General features: G+C 36.7%; 1 long non-coding RNA gene across 1 annotated transcript; it reads right to left on the minus strand.

The window, feature by feature from the left end:
- Positions 1-617: 617 nt before the first annotated feature.
- LOC124805165 lies at positions 618-25154 on the minus strand. Its single transcript, XR_007017400.1, has 3 exons — positions 24679-25154; positions 9448-9658; positions 618-810 (listed from the first exon to the last, which is right to left on the minus strand). It is a non-coding gene; the product is annotated as an uncharacterized LOC124805165 (long non-coding RNA).
- Between the last annotated feature and the right edge of the window lie 626 nt (positions 25155-25780).

Below are 25780 nucleotides of genomic sequence, written 5' to 3' on the forward strand. Positions count from 1 at the left end.
CATACTTGACAACAGTCTAACATGGAACTCTCATGTTGATCACATAGTGGTTAGGTTGTCAAGAGTTATATATTTGTTGAAGAGACTGATGTGTTGTGTGACATTTGAGTATGTAAGGACAGCATACTTTGCATTTTTTCGATCTGTTTTAAGGTATGGGTTAATACTCTGGGGAAACAGCAGAAAAATAAATGAAATTAAGAAGAAAGCAGTCAGAGTAATGGCTAAGGTAGATAATAGGACACATTGTAAACCAATGTTTATTAAATATAGAATTTTAACAGTTATTAATTTATATATTCTTGACAGTGTTAACTACATATTTGCTGAACTACCTAATTTAAGTGCTACAAATCAAAGGCATGACTACTATACAAGAATCTGTACTTCTCTGCTGTTGTTACAAAATAGATTAGCTAAAACTAACAACAGTCATAAGTATATGGCAATTAAAATATATAATAAATTGTCAAAGTATGTATCAGTCAAGCATGAAAAATTATTTAAAGAAAATGTACATAACTTCTTGTTAATTAATCCATTCTATTCATTAGAAAGATTTTTAGAAATGCCCAATATCAACTTAAATATGTAAAAATTTATTTTGTAAAATTAATAGCTTAAGTGAACTGACAAAGTCTATTGCCTGCAATAATACTGAAAGACCAATAAAGAATCTGAATCTGAATCTGCTCGGCTCTGATGCTTTTTCACAGCTCACTGCAGTCACAGCTTTGAAACTGGCACCTGCTTTCACAGTGGTGTTGATCTTGTAAGTGGCCAGTGCAGTCCTTCTGCAACATCCTTGACCTAGCAAGAAAAAATGCATATGTAGCATTTGGGGCTGTTACTGAGAAGAAGATCAAAAGAAGACACTTTATTCAGCTTGCAGAGGACCTAAGCTCTGAGTATGTGAAGAGTCACTTTCCTCAATGACCACAGATGAGTATGAAAAGAATGAAAATAAAGATGAAGACAAAATGCCACAGAAATGCAATAAGTGTCAAGTTCTTAAATTCTACAAATGCAATAAAACTATTTCCAAGCGCAGTGTTTGTAAGAAGATGGTTTGTGGAAAATGTACAAAGGAAACTGAACATAAATGTGCCATTGTGTAAAACAATGAAGTAGCCAAGATTTCTGTACACATGAAAAGTTCAATTTTTTATGAATTTAGAAAAAGAAAAGCCTGTCACTATCTTACACTTTGGGTGTTACCAGGTTCAGTGGAATTTGTTTATACGTCAATAAATAATATAATTTGTGTCTGTTTCTTTATTCACAACTCTGTATCTGAAATGGCTATAAGTTGTTTAAACATTAAAATATAATGAATGCTTAAAATTTCAAAATAATAGTTCAGAAAACTTTTTATAAATGGTAGGGGTCAAAATGACCCCTCTGAGCATTCGAGGGATCAGGTAAAGTCTGGCATGCAAGCATTATTATACACCCCTTTCTTGACACTGCCATGAAACACTGTATTATGCTAGTCCACTTTATTGTGTCAATATCATGACTGCGATAAGGAATGTTTAAGTTGAGACGTGCTATTATGATGAATGTCACTAATGTTTTGTAATGTCAATTTGGTTCACAGAAATATTCATATGATTGACTTAACACTCAAGTATGCATGTACACACATAAATTCTGAAACAAAAGAATCGCATTATAGTCCAGCAGTTATCACAGTGGAATTTGTGAAGTTTTTAGCTCTGTCTCATACTGAGTGCATTACTGTAAAAACTGAATGTATTACTTGCAATTTTTCTTATACACTGCTTTTATTCACAGCTACATGTCGTGAATTAAGACTACTTGCAAACATGTCTATGCATACAGCAATTACAATCAACAATCTCAGTTATAGTTAGTTATGCTACACTATACTTATGTTAATTAACATTACACAAACATTTATGAGTTAATGCTTCACTGTAATTTTATGATGAATGAGACCAGATTACTATGTTACCTTGGTTCAGATTTATTCCTATTTCTTCGAGGCCTTGCATCGCTAGCTCACTGATTTGTAATGTGTCCCATGTCACTATATAACTTAAGCTTTTGAATGCAAATACCTGTTCTGCAGCATAATATTCTGTGAATGAAATTTCATACTACATCCACTGTGATGTCAAGCTACAAAGATTATGAAAAGCTCATAGCCGGCCAAGAATTTTTGTTTGACCATACACCATCTGACCAAAAAAAATATTTAAACAAGTATACATTATGACATGCAACTAATCAGAATTTACTGCAAACATATACAGTATGGTACCAAGTTAACTCTAGTATGATGCTTTATACTCACTTTTACACGTCATTATACCACGAATACCAGAAAACATTAAACCACACACACACATGACATCTATTCAGCACTAAATATATGGAATTATGAGCTACAAAATATACACTTCATTATAACTGAAGTATGGTGTTCTTTTGCAATGACTGAGCTGTCTTATAAGTAGAAATTAATGTGAAATGAAATTATCATAATATTTATTTATGCATTTAAAGAAGCAACCGAGTGATGAGAGGCCGGCCGCGGTGGTCTAGCGGTTCTAGGCGCTCAGTCTGGAGCTGCGCGACTGCTACGGTCGCAGGTTCGAATCCTGCCTCGGGCATGGATGTGTATGATGTCCTTAGGTTAGTTAGGTTTAAGTAGTTCTAAGTTCTAGGGGACTGATGACCATAGATGTTAAGTCTCATAGTGCTCAGAGCCATTTGACCCATTTTTTGAGTGATGAGAGTGTTGTTGTCAAGATCAAATCTACGTGTTACTGAAGGAGTATGTTCAAACTTTATTTGTAGCTATTCTAGTCAACTCTAGAATAGGGGTACCTATCCAATGGTTTGTAAGGGGAGGGTTATGGGTTATTTTGAATATTTTGAAGATGAATGGTTTAGATTACATTTGATGTATTTTTCATTCCAATTGGTCCATAATGAGTAGACCTTCTGGGGTGTGGAACATGTCAGAAAACAAGAATACACAATAAACATTTAAATCATAAGAACAAATACGCTAATGTACCTTCCACAGACCCCAAATGAGATTGCCCCTATGGATGTAGAATTGGTAAAAAAAATATAAAATACTTAACCATATTTACATTTAAAACAGCATAAAACTGCCACCAAAATTAAATGTTCAATACACTTCGATGCATATGACAGTTCATAAGCCGTTGTTGCAATGCTTCATCAAATAAAAAGAAGATAAAATAAAAAAACATTTTACAGCACTCATTTAGAATGATTGCATTACTGCACAAAATTTTTACAGAAGTCAGATTATATTCAATATTCACATTATGTGATATTAATAATAACTTACACACACCAATTGGTTCTGCTAAGAAATTCATGAATGAGATAGAAGGAGCTGACCACCAAAATATCCTTTGGACTCTTCTCAAACTTAATTTTATTATTAGTTAAACTTTTTATGGCAAATGGTGATTTGTAAGTAGCCATTAAGAGGTTCCTGTTCCTTATTTATATAAATGATATGCCCTTTAGTATTACAGCTAACTATAAAATATTTCTGTATGCTTATAACACTATATTGGCAGTAAAGGATGTTGTGTGCAACATTTGCTTTGTTTCAAATAGTGCAGTTTGTGACGTAAGTTCATGACTTGTAGCAAATAAACTAACGCTAAATCACAGTAAGACTCAGTTTTTACAGATTCTAACACACAATTCAACAAAACCTGACGTTTTAATTTCACAAAATGGGCATATGATTAGTGAAACTGAACAGTTCAAATTTCTATGTGTTCAGATAGATAGTAATTGTCATGGAAAGCCCATGTTAAGGATCTTGTTCAAAGACTTAATGCTGCCATTTTTATTATTTGAATGGTATCTGAAGTAAGTGTTTGATTGACATGAAAATTAGACTACTTTGCTTATTTTCATTGGCTTGTGTTGTATGGTATTATATTTTTGGGTAACTCTTCCCATGCTAAAAGGATATTTTTGGCTCAGAAATGGGCAGTTCGTGCAGTGAGTGGTGTAAGTTCATCTATCTGTTTTTGGCCCCCTTTAATGAGTCTGGGTATTTTGACAGTGGCCTCTCAATGTACATATTCCTTAAGGTCATTTTTTGTTAACAAAATTAGCTTATTCCCAAGAATAAGCAGCTTTCACTCAGTTAATAATTGGCAGAAATCAAACCTGCATTTGGGTTCGACTTCCTTAACTCTTGTGCAGAAAGGTGTGCAGTATACTGCTGCAACCATTTTCAATAATCTACCACAATAATTCAAAAATCTTAGTAGTAATGCATGTTCTTTCAAATCTAAACTGAAGAGTTTCCTCATGGGTCACTCACTATATTCTGTTGAGGAGTTCCTTGAAAAATTACGCTGATTCTTGTTGTATTGTATATTGCGTGTACTTAAACTTATGGCCTGAAGCTTTTTGGGTTCATAAACATTTTATTTTTAACTGTTATTACTTTTTTATGTTGTAATTTCACATACTGACATGTTCTATGACCTTGGAGATTTGCTCCTCAATTTGGTCCTACGGAACTTGACGTGTAAATAAATAAATAAACAAAGCTTTTTCTAAAGGGGTCAATATGACACCTCTGGGCATTAAAGGTAAAACTGGAAATAAATGATAATCAATTAGGCAAAATGCACTGTTTTTTAATGTAATGAAAGTACATTCCAAATAAATAAATGCAATGAAAGTAATTATTGCTTGAATCATTCTTCAAATTCATTCATTCTTAAAATCCGAAAAGGGTCATTTTGACCACTCTGAGAATTCAAGTTTTAAACAGAACAGAATTGAGGACAAAGAACAATGTGACTCCAAAAATCAAAAAGTTTTAAAAGAAGACTGACGTGGCTAGAAATCTATACTATGCTACACAAATGAAGCATTTAATGGGTAAAGATGATGCATCCCCCTAAGTGTTTACTATGACATTCAGAAAAGCATGCAAAATTTCTTATATCCATTGACATAAAATTACTAATCTTTTACGATAACGCAACTAATTTACCAGTTTTAGCTTGAAAATTATATGTTTCCAGCTGTATTACACTTCATAGTCCAAATAACTTTCTTGGTTTAAAATAAATTAACCTATAAGCTTTTTCATGAGGAATCTTGAATATTTCAATTTTTTTTAATATATATGTCAAAAAAATTATTAAACTCTCCACTACTTGCCTATGTTCATTATTTTTCACAAGAAACAGACCTCCCACCCTAAATTCTGTTATTTTTACCCTCCTATCATGTGTCTGCTTCCTAATATTATACTGTTTTTCCACATTTTTTTCTGACTATCTCTTCCCTTTATTGTACAGTAACACTTCTGTATGCAGAGAATTCTATAATTTCATTTACTAAATTAGCAGATTCCATGATCTCATAAGGCAAAAATCCAGTCACTGAATGTTGAAAACTATTTAATATAAACTCTAAAACCACTTATATATTCAACCCAATTTGAATGTTCTTTACTGCAATATGTCCTACATAGTCTACCAATTTCTCTCATACATTTTGTGGGGTTGTTTGATGGATTATATGCTGACATTAATATGTGATCTATGTTTTCCTCTTCTATGATTTACAAGTAAACTGAACTCCATTATAGGAAAGAATTGCTTTCACGATTCCTACTTTTTGAAAGTAATCATTTTTAATTCTTTGTATTTTGTTTTTACTGGTTACTTTCTTTGTATGATGTAACTTCATGAATTTAGAAAATAAATCTACCACAGCAAAAATATAACTGTGTGGTAACTCTCACTGGGATACCCCCAAGACATTGGGCACCACCCAATGTGTCTGATGATGGCTATCATCATACAACTGGCACATACGAAACGACAGTCTGCATCAACTATGGTGAAACATGGCCACAGATATAGACACTGTGGCCAAGTCACCATGCATAATGGCTGTGCAGGTGCCTCCCAATGCCACCTGCCTTAGTTGATCAACTAAGGCAGATATATGTTCAGTCATCAGCACCAGCAACCCAGAATACAAAAACTCACCTCCTACATCAAAGATACCAACCATTTCCTAGATCGTCTGAAATCCATGCCCATCCAACTCTCGGCACACACCTTGCTTGTCACCATTAATGCCACCTCTGTCTATACCAACATTCCCCATGTACATAGTCTGTCTGATGCTGAACATTATCTCATTAAGTACCCACCTGATTCCTACCCTATGACATTCTTCCTACTCACCTTAATCAACTTTTTATACTTTCAACTACTACTTCACTTTTGAGCGGCAGACATACAAACAGATCAGGGGTACGGTCATGGGAACTAGGATGGCTCCTTCCTATGCCAACCTTTTCATGAATCATTTGGAAGGGGCTTTCCTGGGATCCATGTCTTCAGCCCCTGGTTTGGTTTAGATACACTGATGATCTTTACCATATGGACTCATGGTGAGGCTGACCTGCTAAAATTCCTGGAATCTCTGAATTCTTTCTTCCAATTAAAATTCACATGGTTCTGTACTGAATCCCATGCCATTTTCCTTGATGTTGATCTTGTCTCCACCAAAGGCCAGCTACACATTTTCGTCAACATTAAACCTACCAACAAACAACAGTACTTACATTTTGACAGTTGCCGTCCTTTGTCAAATGTTCCATCCCATACAGCCTTGGCATCCGAGGCAAACATATTTGTTCAGATGCAGACTCTTTTTAGCAATACACCACCATTCTCACCTCAGCCTTCACTGCACGTAATTATCCCACCAGTCTAGTTAAATAGCAGATTTCCCGGGCCATCGCATCCATTCCTGGTACTGCTGATCCTTCCACAAAACAGCTTCAGAGCGCACCATTGGTGACTGAGTATTATCCTGGTCCCTAACGTATTAATCAGCTACTTCAACAGAGCCATGACTTCCTAAAATCATTGTCTGAAATGAGATCCATTCTATCTGAAATTTTGCCCACCACACCTAGAATAGCTTTCCGTCATCCTCCCATTCGCCGCAATATTCTTGTCAGACCCTATCCTCCTTCTGCTCCCACCTCCCATCTCCCTAACTTACCCCTGTGACCATCCCCACTGCAAGGCTTGTCCTATGCATCCTCCTACCACCACCTATAATAGCCCTGTAACTGGTAAAACATATACTATCAAAGGGAGAGCAACCCGCAAAATGACACTTGTCATATACCATCATATACCAGCTATTATGTAAACACTGTTCAGCCCTCTACATGGGCATGACTACCACCAAATTATCAAATAGGATGAATGGGCATAGGCAGAGGGTATATACTGGGAACTCACATTATCCTGTTGCAGAGGCTGCTCTACAACATGACATTCATGACCTCGGTGCCTGTTTCACCACAGGTGCCATCTGAATTCTTCCCCCAGACAGCAGTTTCTCAGAACTACCCAGGTGGAAACTAGCAATAAAACTTGTCCTTGGTTCTCTCCACCCTCCTGTCCTTAACTTACGTTAATTTCTTCCATCTCAGCTTTTCTTCACTGTAACTACTGTTTGCTTCACTCCATTTTAGTTTTCTACATCTTTTATTGTCTTTCCCACCTCTGTTATGTAAAATGCATTTAGCTTCTTACTCTTATTAACATGTGCATGATGCTTTAGTAGTAATGTCTTTCTTGCATATTACTCTATCTTCATCTTTAAGTTCTCAGGTTTTCAAATCTGGTACGATGCAGTCCCCAACAATCAGTCTTTCCTTCCCATTCTGTACAGTAAGTCTCCATTGAGCCACAGTTCTGGGTGACTTTCCCAAAATCTACCCCTTTTCCTAGACCTCTCCAGTTCTTTTCCTTCACCTTTCTTCCTTCTGCCTGAAAAGGAGCCACTGGCTCCAAAAGCTTGCCGAGTACAACAGTCTTTTATGTGTGTGTTCTGCCACGGCTTGGTGATAGACTTTTTTATCCATCCAATTAAATTATTTTATCAATAATTGATTGTTTTCAAATTACTATGCTAGCTAGAACAGTACTTCAATGGTCTTGATATGTGACTATGCCATATATTGTACCATTGTGAACTATTGTTCTGTGGGATTATTAAACGTAGTTATTCTAGAGGTGTACCTAGTCTCATTTTTTTTTTTTTTTTTATGTTGTGAGTTAAGACATAACTGGTGATGATACTGAGCATTCTCAAATTTGTTACATAGCCATGCACACTGGGCAACAGGCTATCTTGCCAGGTGTGTTGATGGAAGTCATGCTACAGTAATTTCTGAAACATTAGTTAGAGGGGCAGAAATGTCAGGAAGCCTTGTTGTCTACTTTGCTCTCTAGCACTTCGCACCAAATCCACAACCTTAAGATGAGATGGTGCAAGAGTTGGAAGCATATGAGAAGCAGCACTTTGCTGTCTTCCTGTAACAGTCCAGTCATTATAAAATCATTTTTCCTCCCATGGAGTTCTCCCAGTAGTATCAGCTTTTGTACAAACTGGTACCTCTCACAGAATCAGCACACCACACACCTGACCTTTGGTGAAGTGTGTGCTCTGTTAACTATCTATGGTCACTGACACTGCCACGTCATTGCATCCTAGTGGATTTTACCAGTGTCATAAACAGCCTAATCAGTCAGATGGGCAGCTGAATGGCTGGGACTCAGTAGGAAATGCCATTTGGTGAGTCCTGTAGGTAAGGCATTGTATGCAGAGGAGATGATTAGGGATACAACCACTTGAGTGACTCTGGATAAGGAGGTGTGTGAGAAAGCTCTACAATTTGAGGACCCTCTCATGGAGGATATTTTAAATTTGGCCATATCTTTTGAAGTTTCCCAGGCTGCAGTCCATTGATTAGAATTCTGAGATGAAGCAGTGACTGTCACATCAGATCTGGGAGAGGGATCCAACTATTATGAGACAGAAAATGTGGTAACAATAAAGCACAAACCCCGCCACATTTGAGCTCCATCTTGTAAAGGAGGAAAGAAGTTTCAGCCCCCCGATTAGCACTAGTTTCTATCATGCCTGGACTGTTTTCAAACATATGTCAGAGAAGACTGTCCAGTAGGTGGGGATGCTGAAATGAAGGGCATTTCCCATCTATTTGCCTTGTTCTGAGGGAGGGTGTTGGGAGGGGGGGGGGGGGGATGGGGGGAGGAGGAACCACTCATCTCAACAGGAACTAATGGACATTAATGTGATTTCATCTGAGTCTCATATCATAGTGGTGTCACCTGAGAAACTGTGCATCAAGCTTGATTTATGAAATAAGCAAGTTCAGCTGCAGATTGACACCATTGCCTTTGAATCTCTGTTAAACATTCAAACATATCTTCAGCTGGAAGCACAACCCCTTCATCTCGCAGCTTGACACTTAATGGCATATAACAAACAACACATTCCACTCAAAGGAAAACTCACAGTCACAGCAATGTACAAAAACCTTGTATGGCACCTCACCTTCGTTGTCATTCACAGCACAGGTATGGAGAATCTATTTCATTTCAATGCTTTTCCAGCTTTTGGATATGTCATCAATGACTTAGTTCACCTAGTCTTGGAACAAGTATGTGTTGTTTCAGCTGCACTGCAAGAGTTTTACTGCGAGGTCCTTACACATCCCCCATACTGTCCCAATCTCTCTCCAAGTGATTTTCATGTTTTTGGAGTCCTGAAGAAATACAGGGACTCCCTAGCTGCAAACACATTTTCAACATGTCCCCAATGAAGTACATCAACGCCTGTTTGCAGCTAGGGTGTCCATTTAACTATCATTTCATTTCTAGCAAAGCTGAATGGTCATCCACGGTAACTGTTCTTTCGGGAACAGATACTACCATCATATATAGTTAAAATATGGCTTCCCGGCCATTGACCTTCTTGTGCAAACGCACACGCTATGCCCGAACTCATACGGGACTTGGTAGATTAATCTGCCACGAGTAATGAGTATGATGGGCAAACATCTATTAGGCGCACTACGAATGTAGTGGTGTGGACATGTTGGGAATGTGGATCTCACAGGGAGTGTGCAAGGGATAAGTCCCTGCAGATGCACTATCTTCTGTTCCCGCGGTGGCTCAGATGGATAGAGCATCTGCCACGTAAGCAGGAGATCCCAGGTTCGAGTCCCAGTCGGGGCACACATTTTCAACATGTCCCCAATGAAGTACATCAATGCCTGTTTGCAGCTAGGGTTCCATTTAATTATCATTTCACAACTGCAGACATTTTTCATAAAGGTATTAACTGCTTTGTTTTACATTGAAATAAATATACTAACAGTGATGGCAATTACTTTTGAAATAATAAACAATTTTTTTAATCTGCTCATTTTCATTTGGCACTCCTTATATTAATTGTTTCCTTAGACATGTCACTATTGCATTGGATAAATATTCTGTAAGTGCTTTCAGTGTATATCTGATCTATTAAGGGGATGCTACACCTAAGACCCTCACAAAATGAATGAAATCTTCAGTTTAAGCCTTTCACTCAGCTTCAGACCAAAGGTCCATGGTCAATTCCAGAGCCAGTGCTATAAATTGTGAACTACATTTTCATTTCATACTTGAGGAGTGATCTTCTCCACTTCTGAAACCTGGGAAACAGGGGATCATTGGTGCCAACATGAGCAACAAATTGCATTCTGCACTCAATAGCTGCTGGAAGAGCTCATGCACATCTTGGATGAAGCATGATGGCAAGAGAATTGCATTTTACTCTAAAATTCCTTCCCAACCTATCTGCATTTTCATAAGGGGGCTTCATAATTCACTTAGCCTTCAAGTTCCCAATAATGAACAACCATCCCCTCATGCAGGACCAGACCTTCCAAAAAAGTTTGGTGTTAGTCCTAGCACCTGAAGCGAGTTATGCTGACACAGAGGTAATTTTAACAACTGGCAATGCTTAATTTCTGTGGTTAAAGGGGAAAGCCATACATTCAGTATTGCTATTTTTCCTCTACCTAAGATTCTCAGCTGCATTGCTAGCTGCCATTTATCCTAAGGTGATGTTGAACTGCCCGTATTAAGCACATCAGAAGATGCAGTGATGTTAGTGATTCTAGGGAACACTAACAACATTAGAGGTGCTATGACCTGCACTGCAGCACATGACAGTAACATGAAGATTGTCAGTCAGGGCCAACACAGGTTCTAGATATTTGTGTTCAAGTTGGTGTCCATCTGTCCTGCATTTACACAGTCCATAGGCATCTTTCACTATTAAAGAAAACTAACCAAATATGTGAAACAATTAAAATGATCTAAGGCTGTGTCATATGATAGTCCATGAACTGACAAGGAAATATAACCAGCTTAACCTCACATTTTAAGAAGAGAAAACCACACAAGCAAGAAGTCAGTCCCAGTGATCAATCCCAAGCAAAAATTTGGGCCATAATTCTGACTTTCTGAAAGTACAGCTTTTAAACAGCTATGTTAATTATTGAATAATGGTATGTTACTTCTTTAATGACACACTCAGTTGTTTAATTCATTTACACTGTATTTACACTGTATTTAAAAATGTTCAAAGCAAAGAAATGTCTGCCACCAGTTACAGTTTTGAACCCAAGCACTTTGACAGAATGAACAAAGCATGTTACCAATCTCAAAATTTCATTTCAAAACCTCATACTCATTCCACTGTACAGTATTACACTGTATGGCATTAAATGACTGCAGTGGAATCCAGAAAATGGCAAACAAATGGTGACTGTAAAAGTTCAAAAGCTGTATTCTTGAAAGGTCATAACTGGGTACTTGCACAATTATGGCTCAAATTTTTATGTGTGATTGATTGTTGGGGCTGATTTCTTGCTAGTTGGTGATGTTCCCTTGTGAAATACTGTAACTATGACTAAAAAACAGTAACTATGACTAACAACAACTGAACAACTGTACATATCCAAGATCTGACGTACTGCCTTAACACTCCTAAAATATACAAACAAGTAGGCTAAAAAATTAAATATTACTACTGAACAGTGACAAAAGTAACAGTGACTTAACTTACACACAGAAGCACAAACTAAAATAATTAAACTAAATGCTCTGTACTATCCAAGTGTCAAAACTACTGATTATTAGTCACTGATTATGAGCTAGTACATTATTGACAATCTAAAAGAGTCACTACTTCATACAGAATCTGAAATGGAAAAAATCCATTGAAGAAATCCTATTGGATATCAGCCAAAATATCCTCCCAAAATTCCCCTGTTTGATACATCTCAAGCATGAAATACGTATATAGAAAAATGCTCATTCAACTATGAGACTACCTTTTTTTGCTTACAAAGCTTCACATTTCGTTCAACAAAGTTTAAAAAAGATGTGTTTTGAAAGCTACATTTCTTGGGGAATTGTTTGGATAAGATGTAGCACAAGGTCAGCATTCGATGAAATGCATATGAGAAATCTTCCAACCCTCAAACTGATCAGTGGAACTGACTCTCAATGACCTATGATAGCACCAATGTAGGCCTCATCTCCTCAGTGTAATGCATTGTGCAGTCATGCCAAATGGACTGTGCAGTTGGGAAATGATACCTGCATGATGCACAGTGATATGTTATGTACTTATGGCAAATGAAGTACACAACTGGCAACAAGATGCCTGCAAGTCGCACAGTGTTGAACAGATTGGAGACTATGACCAATGTTCTCAAAAGATCCACATCTGCCACGGCTGAAAAACACCACTGAAACCACCTACAGCCATGGAAATCCTTTAGTTTACTGTGAACAGCCTGAGATTCAAACACGTAAGTTATGTAGAATGTGCTAAAGACACAATGTTTCTTGTAGCATTCAACTAAACTGGCATCCTGTTTGGTTTGAAGATGGTACTTACAGTACTTACAGTAGAATATCTTTGGCTTCCCTCTGACACCCATGCCTCCATCTTTGCTACCCTCCCTGTTTACCTTTCCCCTGTTGCTTCATAACCTGGGTTGTTAGTAACTGAATCCACTTTCCTTCTTCCCCTTTTTTCCCCCTCTCCTCCCTGACGAAGGAATGAAGTTCCGAAAGCTAGGATACGTAAATTTTCTGTTCTGTTTTGTGTTTCTATTGGCTGTACTGAGCTGAGATAAGTACTGGCCAGCCCCTCTATCTCTTTGTTAGTATTTGTTTCACATCTTTATATGAGATTTTCCATTAATCATTTAGATCACCTATATAAATATTCCCAAACTAAAAGTATCCTGCTGTACAAAATCACCTGAAAGTTGAAGATAGAATGTCTCTGATTGACTTAAAAACTACATATAGGGTAGGAGAACAGTTTGACTGCCTTAGGAAACATGAAAAATGAGACAGACAGCTGGGGTAAGTATTATCACCACATAATTAACCCCACACAGAATGCTGAACCCCCTACTTGCTTGTAGGTCTTATTTCTGGTTCAATGCACTTTATAGTAAGTTCCTCCTCTCTTTTTACAGGATAAACATTGCTATGCACACCATCATTCTATATCTTACTAGAATTAGAAACTACAAATGTCTTACTACTATCATTTACATTACCCTTACCTGTGATTACAGCACATTTATATACAAGTGGCTCTTCATCGCTACCTGCTTGAGTATGAGCCAAAACTGAAGCATTATCTATTTTAAATGGTTTGACCCAGAATTAAAGTCACCGCCTCCATTTCTTTTACTTGAATTTCTCCTACCACTTCTGTGCCCATTCTGACTATCCTCCACCCAACCATTCCTTGAATTTCTACTGTAATTAGTCCTGTTCATCCTATTTACCTGAAATTCTGTCCCTGATTGGATATTGTCATCTAAATTCCTTCTATAATCTTTCACTGAGTGCTTCCTCCTCTCCATTTTATCAACATAATTCAAGCAATTCTCTAACTTTGTGAGGCAACTTAGTTTCTAAACCAATAATTATTGATTCACTACCTAGCTCTTTGTCCAAATACTTCAGCTTGTTTATCCAAAGCTGACAGAAATGTTTCACAGTACCCTTCCTAGAGTCAAATCTCTCTCGTCCCCAAAATTCACTCAAAATTCTCTGCTGCTTCTCTTTGGACCAGTATTCATTTAAGAATGCTTTCTCAAAGCTTTGCCATGAAGTACAACTGTCAGCTACCTGGGCTGCCCATCCATAAGCATCCCCCTTCAAAAAGCCTCTCACAAATGACATTTTCTCTTTGTCATTCCATGTTTCCGGCAAATCATTAAATTCTCTGATCAAATCCAGTGGATGCACATCCCCACATGGTTCAAATTATTAAATTTCTTACAACATACTCTATGCTACATATGCTGTGCTTTTGATTTTGTACCTCTTCCATCTTTTTCTCCATTTCAGCCAATTTGGAATCTACATTTTTATTTACTTTTGCCAGTTTTTCCTCTACCACTACTGCACACTTGGTTCTACCTCTTTTTCTAAATCATTTTTAATCTCATCAATTTGGCTCTCAAGTTTAACCCTGTTATCAGCACAAAATTTCCTGGCAGCTTTGACTTCATCTTTATGCTGTTTTTTTGGAAGCCTCCACCATCCCACTATGGTCATCGCAAAGCTTCTTTCTCTATTCTACACATTTACTACTCATTAATATTAATTTCTCATTAGTATTCTGTTCTACTTTCGTTATCTTTCCATCACAATCTTCAACTACTGATTCAACCTTCTTATTTAATTCTAAAAGATTAGAGCTGACTACCTTAATATTCTTTTTAATTTTTTTCTTTAGTTCATCCTTTAAGTAAATATGTCAGTACTAATGCTATCAGTTTTCTTTTCCACTCTGCTAATGTCTTTTTCATACTACTTTCCACCGTACTAATGTCTTCTTTCATACTATTAATGTCTTCTTTCATACACGTACTACTAATAATTTGCATTAACATCACTTCCACTTTTCCATCTGCCATAAACTTTTACCCTTGCTGATTTTTGCTACTAGGTTCCTCCTCCATAACCTTAATGATTTCATCCATTTCAGTACTTTTGCTCACATCACCATACAATGTATATGATGCTTTTATCATTCCGTCTACAATAGGACTTTCATCCCAATCATTCAAAGCTACATTCATATTTGATTTATAATCACTATCATCTACAGAACCAGTCCCACTTAGATCTTTCTGTTCATTTAACAACTTGACCTCTACAGCTTTGTTCTCAGTCACACTACCTTGTTCATTAAGGTCACTCATTATGTATCACTTAACACAAAACAGCTTTTGCAATGAATTACCTTGTTTTTAATCACTCATCTGTTGCTACCAAGAAGTAATTGCTGCTCTTCCAGTTACTTACTTGATGCAAGCAGAGCCTGAAGAAATGGTTACTTCTATAGCAGCAGTAGGGGTGGAAGCAGCAATTGTACCTAAACACATAACAAACACTGCAGCAGCAGTACCTACCACACTTCATCTACAGGATTCAACAGCAGCAGAAGATGGAGCAACATCCAAATCTCCACTGTCACCAGTTGCCACAACAATGTCTACAGCAGCAGTACCTATCACACTTCATCAGCAAGATTCAACAGCAGCAGAAGAAGAAGCAACAACCTTATCTCCTCAGTCATCAGATGCCACAACAGTGCCTCCACACACCATAACAGCAGTTCCATCAATTCCTGTAGTAGCAGCCTCTTCTACAATATCATCACAAGGAGGGAAGAGTAGGCATACAACAGTAGATGTGCTACCACTCCAAGTGAACAATGTTTTAGTAAAAGGCAACAAGAGGCAGAAATCCAAAAGATAAGCCTTGTAAAAGGTTTGAAAACCAATCACCATAGTGTTCAGTGTGTAAGCAATAAGAGTGTGGGTCTTAAAATATGTTACCTTAACATTCAAGGACTGAAAGATAAAGAACTTATCATAAATGAGTTTGGTCTTGATAACCAGTTTGATATTTTTTGTCTGAGTGAACACTGGGCTAATGAGAAGGAACTTGCAGTTACCAAATTTGACAATTTTAGTATAGTAAATAGCTACTGTAGGAAAGACCACATTAGAGGTGGTGTGGTAATTTATTCCAACCAGTCACTCAATCGTACAATAACCAAACTAGACCTAAATTCCTTGTATGATGAACAGCACTTTGAAGTTACAGGTATAATCATTAAGAGTCATAAGCTAATAGTAGTATCCATGTACAGATCACCAAAGGGAAACATTAACATATTTTTAGAAAAATGGACATGCTACTGAGTGAATTAAGTAATATTAAATGGCTAACTATGATATTGCAATAGGAGGTGATTTGAATGCTGATTTTGATGTTACTAAATGTAAGGGTAGTGTTGCAGATCTGGAAAACTTACTAAGACAATACAATTTACATCATGTCAATAACAGGCCCACAAGAAACAAAGCATGTTTAGATAACATCTTTGTAAACTTCAAGACCACTGAAAACACATGGGAAGTTGTAGTGTTCCCATTCTCTGACCATGACTCCATATCTCTAAATTATGCAAGTAAAACTCCCTCAATAGGAGCAATTCAAACAGACCTGTCCCAACAGTTCTGATTACCAGACCTGTAACTGAGGATAAAATTAACACATTTCGTAATTCCTTTGCTGACAGAGACTGGTTTGGCCATTGTAGTGTCAATGGACATTACACATCAAGTAATGACCTGCCAGCCAAAATAATATTTGATAGATTTTTTAATGCATTCTTGACCCTATTTAACCATAGTATTCCCATAAAGAAAATCAAAATAATGGACAGCAGGCACAAATACAGATCTCAAAAAAGACAAAATATATGGTACATTAAACAGCTGACAGATCTAAAGAAACAAGTTTTGTTACTGTACAACATATACAATAGTATGAAGTCTGACTATGCCAAATCAGCCTATGTGGAATGCAGGAATAGATACAAAAAAGCCATCCTGAAAGGCAAAAAAACCTACAATGCCAACAGCATACATAATTCCACCAACAAATGCAAAACCGCTTGGAAAGTAATTAACAGTGCTGCCACAAATACTAAAAAAGACAAAATTAATATCCCACCTCAAACACTCAATGAGTTTTTTATTAATTCAGTGAAAGAAATAGGAGATGCAATTATCAAACCAGACATTAGTTCATCAGAGTTACTCTCCCAAAATTGGGGTAGACAGTCAGTAAATACAAGCATGCTAACCTTCTCCGAAGTATCGCCTAGATTTGTACAAGGGGTCATAAAACAACTGAAATCATCTGATAGCTTAGATGTATATGGCATATCATGCAACCTGCTAAAACAAGTGTGTGATTGCATTCTGTACCCTTTAACCCATAGCATAATCAAGTGCTTACTTGAGGGATATTTTCCTGATGACTTAAAACTGTCTAGGATTGTCCCAGTATACAAAAATGGAGATAAAGGCTCTCCATCTAGTTACAGGCCTATTTCAATAGTACCCGCATTCCCCAAGGTAATAGAATGCATCATGTACCAACAATTATCATCTCACTTTGAGAATCTAGGAATAATTAATGCTACACAATAAGGGTAAGGAAATATCAAACATAAAAAATGTTTAAGTAGGTGTGTCTCAGGGATCTGTACTGGGCCCCTTCCTGTTTCTGATAATGATCAATGACCTCCCCTCATTTATTAGATCCACCACTGTATTTTATGCAGATGATATGACTTTTCTTCATAGCAGTAACAATCTTAATGATCTTAAAACCTGTGCTGAAAATACACTCACTCACGCAGCATATTGGTTCAGAGCAAATGGTTTCCTGCTAAATGAAAATAAAACTCAGCAGATAATCTTCACTCTAAGAGACAAGCCACTATCTGATGACCCTAGTTCTGCTAAATTCCTGGGAGTTTATTTAGACAAAAATTTATCCTGGGGCCAACATGTAAACTATATTAGTAGTAAGCTATCCAGAGTAATTTATTTATTAAGACAACTCAGAAATTGTGTACCTGAAACATACATCAGATCATCTTATTTTGCATTTTTCCAAAGTATAATATCCTATGGCATTATCTTGTGGGGTAACTGTAGTCATATACATGACATCCTATTATTGCAGAAGAAAGCCATTAGGATAATTACAAATTATTCACATAAGGCTCACTGCAAACCCTTATTTACTAAACAAAAAATTATGACAGTAATAAACCTCTATATATACAATGTCTTAATCTTTACAAAGAAGAACCTACAAGATGTGAAACGTAGAGGAAATGTACATTGTTACAACACAAGAAGCATCAAACACATATACACGCCTTACCACAGATTATCAAAATCAATAAATAGCTATGAAGTGACAGGGCACAAACTATTTAATAAGCTGCCACGTGCTATACAGGATCTTCCTGAACATACATTCAAAGAAAGACTGCATGAATGGTTTATTGCCCACCTGTTCTATGATATCAATGAATTCTCCAACTGTAAAATGCAGTAATCAACAGATGACCCACTGTACAATTATTGTAATATAAGCTAAAATATTTCAGTAGTCAATACCTTATCACTCTGTATTATAAATTGTATCTTCATTTGACGTTGTCAATTGCTGTAATGGCCTAAAGGCAATAAAATCTTTATTATTATTATTATTACTCTGCTGTGGTTGTCATATCAACTCATTGTTTGCTGCAAGTTGTAATTCACTTGGCGGGGCATCTTGTTTATCTCGGTCAGCTGTGCCCACCTGTTTGCTGCTTGGCTGCTCCTGTACTCATTGGCTGCTTCCATAGAACCCACTTGCTGATTGGCTGTAGCATCTCTTCATTTGAATCACTGTAAACTGCTCGACTTCACACTTCACTGTCAAAATTCGTGAGTCCTAGTTTATTGTGCCCACATACAATGTGATGCTTTGCCTTCGTTGTTGTCTTTGGACTTGACGTACTGAATTGTGATACTGGCAGAAAAATGAGGTGTGAAAGTACAACATTGACTACTAAAGTAGTGGCCGACAGGTGCACATTTGTCTTTCTCAGTTGTTTACTTTCACTTTTCACAACCCCCCATTTACACATTTAATATGGTCAGTGCACTATTGTTTAACTTTTGATAAGCGTCTTTAATAGTTTTCAGGTGAACATCCACATACTGTTGAATATCTATGAGCAGTAAAAAACATAACCACATATTTCACAGTTCTTTGGGAATAATCAGGTATGTATGGAACAGACACTGTCATTGTTTCACAGTTACATTCATGCATTGTCGTTCTTCTAACCAACACAAGTTTCTTGTCTGAAACTCGGTCACGGACTGACAGTCTTGGGACCAAAAATCAGGTCCTTATATATCCCCTCAGTAATAGGTGCTGAAACTACACATTGTTCAATGTTTAATTTACAGAAATTACAATTAAAACTTAACTCATTAAATTAACTGAATACATCGAAAAATTCATTCCTTTTAACAGTTTCTTCTACTACAAGGATTAAGCCAAATTATTTGTTTAAATCACAAAAGTAACATATATAGTTCCATAAACAATACTTTTGACAAAATTGTTAATTACTCTGGAATTAATTAAGGGCTAGCTTTGAACACGTTTTTGAACAGAGCCAAATAAATACTTAAAGAATGCTAGTATTTCGTCTTCCAACTGTTTATAATTGCTACAGAATTTATATTTGTTCATAAGTTAACAATAGAATTTAAGTTACAAAACAATTACTGATTTCACCCTGCAACAAAAGAAACTAACTAGGCATAATCAAAATAAAATAGAAAATCAATTACATACACAAAACTAAGCTCCAAATTAGATCTGGTGTTAAATTTCTTAAAACTGAGGGCCAACCTTTCTCTTTTACAAAAATGCAGATTATACTCACATACGTTAATGGTGATTAATTCAAATATGAAAAAATGAATTTTAAGGAGGCAGCTGGCAAAACAAGAGGGGAAGTAAAAATATCCCAGCTGGCTTTATCACAACTTCTCTATGGAAATCAGCATAGATTTATAAAACATAAATCATAAAATTCCCAATTTACAGGAGAAGTTAGGATTAACTGGACCTTTTTCTTGTTCCATTGAAAATTTACTTAAAAATTGGGTATTTTTAAAATTTTTATTCTCGAAACTGGAGAAAAACATATGCAGAAACTACAGACACATCCATTTTTTCCAGTATTTTACACAGATTTTACACAAAAAAAAAAAGAAAATTGTAGATATGACAAAACTAATGCACAATGAATTTAGTAACATCAGGTTGGAATTAAATTGTGTGTCCATAGCAAGTCCTTGTGCTGCATATTGGGTTGTATAGTTTGGAAACTATTTAATTTGAAACTACAAAGGTATTATCTTCTTCTGTGGCTTCAAGTTTTATAGTAGAAACAACTCCCTAATAAAATTTTACTTTACAGCCATTATCATAAATTTTAATGACATGAGCAACATTATTGCAACTATTTGTGGCAAATTTCTCTTGTACTTTGACTATAATAAAGTCTCCTGTCTGCACTGTTTCAACATTTTCATCAGCACTTGACAAGTCAGCATCAGAGGCAACAATGTATTTGACATGATCAGAATCTTCAGAGTCGTTGCTGTTCTCTTCCAATATTTGGCAACTGACTGGGAGCTTTACTTCATTTATTTTACACTTTTTTGACAACTACTTTGGTCTTCTATCTTTTGTTGCTGCCTCTATTTGTTGTCTAACTATTATAGTGGTAAGGACAATTGACTTCCCTTTCTTTCTACCTCTTGTTTTTCTCGGAACAGTCTTCAGATACAGCCAGACTGGAACGGGGTGGGTAATTTCCGTCTGCTGTTCTTCTGACTGATGCCCAAGATTCTCCACATTGTCATCTGCTGGTTTGCTTGCATCTCCTCCCAGCGAGTCATCTGCTGTTTGTTGCTGAACTGGCTGAGGTCTGTCTGTTACATAAGGTGACAAAAGGTCTTGGTCAGTAAATATGTTTGAATTGATAGGTTCATTACCACTGACACTAAAGCCTTTCAAGATGTTGAAGACAACATATTCCAAAGGATATGCGACACCTACAATGTCATAAATGATAATACTTAGGGCAGTGGCAGGTGTTCCTGTGAAGTTAGTCATGAAGTCAGAGCAGGCACTGTTATATTTGGCCTTTAGATGTCCAAACATAGTCAAATCTAATGGGTGCATTTTGTGACTGGAATGAGTTGGAAAGGTTAACAAAACAATACCATTGTCTTTTGCATAGTTCAAGAAAACAATACTGCAGTGTGATTCTTGATTGACCAGAATTATTAATTTTGGCCTGGCAGAGTGGCCGAGCGGTTCTAGGTGCTACAGTCTGGAACCGCATGACCACTATGATCACAGGTTCGAATCCTGCCTTGGGCATGAATGTGTGATGTCCTTCGGTTAGTTAGGTTTAAGTAGTTCTAAGTTATAGGGGACTGATGACCTCAGAAGTTAAGTCTTAACATGTGGAAGCAATCTAAACAAATTTTATCTGGATCTCTTTATTTTTTATTAGCAATTGTATATATTCTATTCTATCATTGTTATTCTTCCTCACAGCTTTAGTCAGTACACAATATTAAAAACGCACACATAATAAAGTAAGCTGTAACACTTAAAACATGGAAACTTTTGTATTTCATTGTACTTTCTGTCACAACCTATTAGGGGCGTAGAAAAAGAAATGAGCTGAAGGCATAATTACAGAAACCAGTACTTGTATGTTAAAAGTATTGACCCTGTTTATTGAGACACTAGTCCCACTGTGACACAAGGTGGTTAATGGCTGTCTCATAAAATTCCCTGGGCTGCGATGTTAACCAGTTCTGCACATACAGCTGGACGTTGTCGTCTGAGGTGAATCGTTTGCCCCTCAGAGCCTTTTTAAGGGGACCAAAAGTGATGTAATCACAGGAAGAGAGGTCCAGACTGTATGGAGGGTGGCTGAGAACCTTCCATTTGAATTTTTGCAAGAGTTCCATGACTGTGTTGGCCATATGAGGCTTTGCAATGTCGTGGAGGAGAATGATCCCATGGGTGAGATTGTCTGGTCGTTTTGATTTGATCGCTTGGCGAAGGGTGATCAAGGTTTGCAAGTAACTCTGGGCATTCACTGTTGTCCATGCTGCAGGAAGTGAATCAGAAGTGGGCCATCTTGGTCAAAGAAGAACATCAGCATAACCTTTCCTACACTCTTGTGAATGACGATGTCCAGCTGTACATGCAGATCTGATTAACATTGCAGCCCCGGGAATTTTATGAGACAGTCATTCACTGCCTTTTGTCACAGTGGGACAAGTGTCTCAACAGCCAGGGTCAATACTTCTAATATAGAGGTACAGGTTTCTGTAGTTATGCCTCCAGCTTGTTTCTTTTTGAATGCCCCTTATAGTACCATATTTACTCGCAGAATGAATCTTACACTTTGCTGTGGAGTGTGCATTGCTGTGACACAGTATAGAACAGATAAAGCATTTTGCTTTAGTCTGAAGAGACAGTACAGGTCAGGTATGAGATTAACTAAATTAAGGCAAGTGATGATTACATTGAAAACCCTAATAATAATAATTGGGCTGTCATTAACACAGTATTCGGTAGAAGTAGAAACTGTCAAAAGTTGCAGATGATGTTAATACTACTGCAGATGAATTTTGTCTTTCTTGTGTTAATGTTGGAGGTGCCAGTTCCCCAACTCATAACGAACTCTGCTTATGATGATCAGTTTTTACTAAATACTGTGATAGCTTGTACATGGAACAGAGTAGAGGTGTATGATGTCATTAAATCAATGGCAAAACCCAGCTGTTTGGAATATAAAGACATTTGTGGCATGTCAGATTTTATGATTAAAATATAATTGGATTGAAATATGTTCTTTTTGCACATTAGCATATTGGATTGTTGCAGGTGGTTATTTTATAGATTGCTTAAAACAGACGGCAGCTTTTCTCTTGCGCAAAAAGGGTGACAAATTTCGTAGGAACCATTATCATCCAGTTTCTTTATTTCCTATATTTTCCAAAGTAATAGAAAACCACATAAGAAACCAAATATGTCTGCATTTGTTAAACAATAGTATGTTGATGAAGTCCCAGTAAGGTTGTTCAATGAACAGGCCAAGCTGTTAAAAAAGTTATTTCTTTTGTCTAAACCTCTTTTGAATCAAAGTTATCTGTTGAAGTCATATTTGTTGATGTGGATAAGGCCTTACTGGAGGAACAATGGTGTTATGATATCTAGAACATGAAAATGTTGCTCACTATTTATTATCTCAGTAACAGAAAACATGTTGTAAATTCTGATAATCAAAAGTTGATATTTTTGAATGTTTCTCTGTGTTTTTCCCAAGTATTGGTGCTTGAGTTACTTCTGTTTATAACAATATAAATGATATTCCATTAGGATGACATGTAAATCCATGCCTTATGCAGATGACACAGCTTTCATAAATTCTGAAAAAGATGTGAGCAAACTGAAGTCACAAAATGAAGAGTACCTTATACTATCAAATATCTTATTTGAAGCTAATGAATTAAGTGTGAAAAGACTGGACATTATTTTCTGTTTTCCAATGCTGACTGTGAGTGCACATCTGTCAAACCCCATAGTATGTACCTGAATATTTATTTAAAAAGTTATTTATCTGTTGTACAAACTACAAATACATGTTTCTGAAAAGTTGGGTGTTATGCTTTGTTTCACTCCACATTACATATATTTTGTGAGATATTTCTCCTGAGACCAGAAAAAAATTGTACTTGGTAGAAGAAATCCATTAGGCACTTACTTGGAGTTTCAAAAACTAACATTATCCTAATAGTTTCACCTCTATGAATATAAAGAAATTTTTGTATGCAAAACGAAACCATAACAGATACAGCTGAAGGAAGTCAAGAGGTATGCTTAATATGAGTCACCACCTATTGCCAAAAATGGAATGGCTGCTGTCATGTCACCTTTTAGCACATGTATTCGCAATTGTGCTGCTAGTTGGTGAAGCCAGTGGATGTCTTTCACATAATAAAATAAAAAAAGAACTGCTTATAGTGACACACTAATCTCTAGCTTAGCCTGAGGTATAGCTTAGGTTCGAAGGCGACAATCTGGTTATGAATTGGTAAAGGCAATGAATGTCGTACTAAAAAGAATCTAGTTATGGTGACAAACTGATCTGTATCTTAGTTCACTTGAAAAAACTGACAATAGCATCATGCTATAGTTACCATTTGTTTATGGCATTTGTCACATATTTCCAATGTCACTGGACAAAGCCGACAACTCATATCAAACATTCCTTTATGTCTGCCTAAGGCAGTCTGTTCCTCACTGTAATACTCATCAAACATTAAAGAAAAATATATGTAGCTGTGGGCAGACTTAAGAAAACACAAGTAGTTATGAATATCTACATATAAAGCTATGAAAAACATCAGAGACACTTCACATCCTACCAAACATCATAAAAATAAAACTCAAATATAGCTGAAAGGATGGGTTCCTTACATTTATTTGCCAAATTGTTTATACTTATGAAACCACTACCTCTGCATCTTTACATGTGCATTTTTTACTTTATTGTATATATTTTAGTAAATAATTTGTAGCATTATACACTATGGAACTGCATTTTTGTACCACGCCAATCCCTACTATAAAAGTCATTTGTAAATTACTCATGGCAACATTAATTGCATGCACATGCTTGAAGATGGCTGAATAAATAAAGGAATTAACTTACTGTGATATTAAAAGTGTGCTCCAGACTGGGACTGAAGCCTAGAGAACTGCCTTTCACATTCAATCTCTTGTACCAACCAAAATACCCAAGCACAATTATTGTCCCACTGCAGAGTCTTCATCTGCCTGCAAAAACACATATTTTTCTCACATGACATCCTGAATACCATGGATTAAGGTCATTAGATGGATGCAGTAATTCTTAACTTCCAAAAAGCATTTTGCTGTGTTGTCTGAACAAGAGACAGCCAGGGCAAAAGCACCACAGGTGCAATGATGTGAACTGGTGCCAGTGCCATAGGGACTCACAACTTGCGTGAATTCCACCAGCGCCAGGGAGGCCTGAGGACAAAGATATTGACTTAGCCTCGGCAAACTGCCAGATCAGTGCAATCCACCAATGACCAGATGACAACTGACAGAAGCCTACTCAGAAGACAGAAGAGCAGCTCTCACCCACTTGGTTATAGATCATCATCCAGGGCTGACTTAGAGTTATCTAAAATCTAGGCATATCTTGATAATATTACAAAGTATATTTGTAACTTGTTTTGAATGTTCTGAAATGTAAAATTGTACACTTCAGCAAATGCAGAAAAGGTAACAGCTTGTGATTGCAACATCAGTGAGTCACAACTAGGTCCAGTCAACACATACATGTACATGAATGTAACAATTTGTAGGGATATGAAATGAAATAGTCACATAGTCTGCACTGTACAAAAGGCAGATGGTAGACCTGGGTTCACTGGCAGGATAATAGGAAAATGCAGCAAGTCTTTGGAAGGGTCTGCTTACAAATCGCTTGTGCATTCTATCTTAGAGTATTGCGAAGGTGTGTGGTATCCATAACAAATATGACTAATAGGAGATATTGAATATATCCTAAGGACAGTACGAGTGCTCACAGGTTTGGCTGACCAACGAGGGAGTGCCACAAAAATGGAATTGTCAAATGCTTGAAGGTAGATGCCAATTATTACACGAAAACTACCAGAACCATTATCAGGTGAGGAATCTGAAGGTATTCTTCATTCAACTACACTCTAAGACAAAAAGAAAGCACTGATACACTACAAAGGAGATATTCGAATGGGCCTGCA

Source organism: Schistocerca piceifrons, chromosome 1, assembly GCF_021461385.2.
Source record: "Schistocerca piceifrons isolate TAMUIC-IGC-003096 chromosome 1, iqSchPice1.1, whole genome shotgun sequence".
NCBI classification, from domain to species: domain Eukaryota; kingdom Metazoa; phylum Arthropoda; class Insecta; order Orthoptera; family Acrididae; genus Schistocerca; species Schistocerca piceifrons.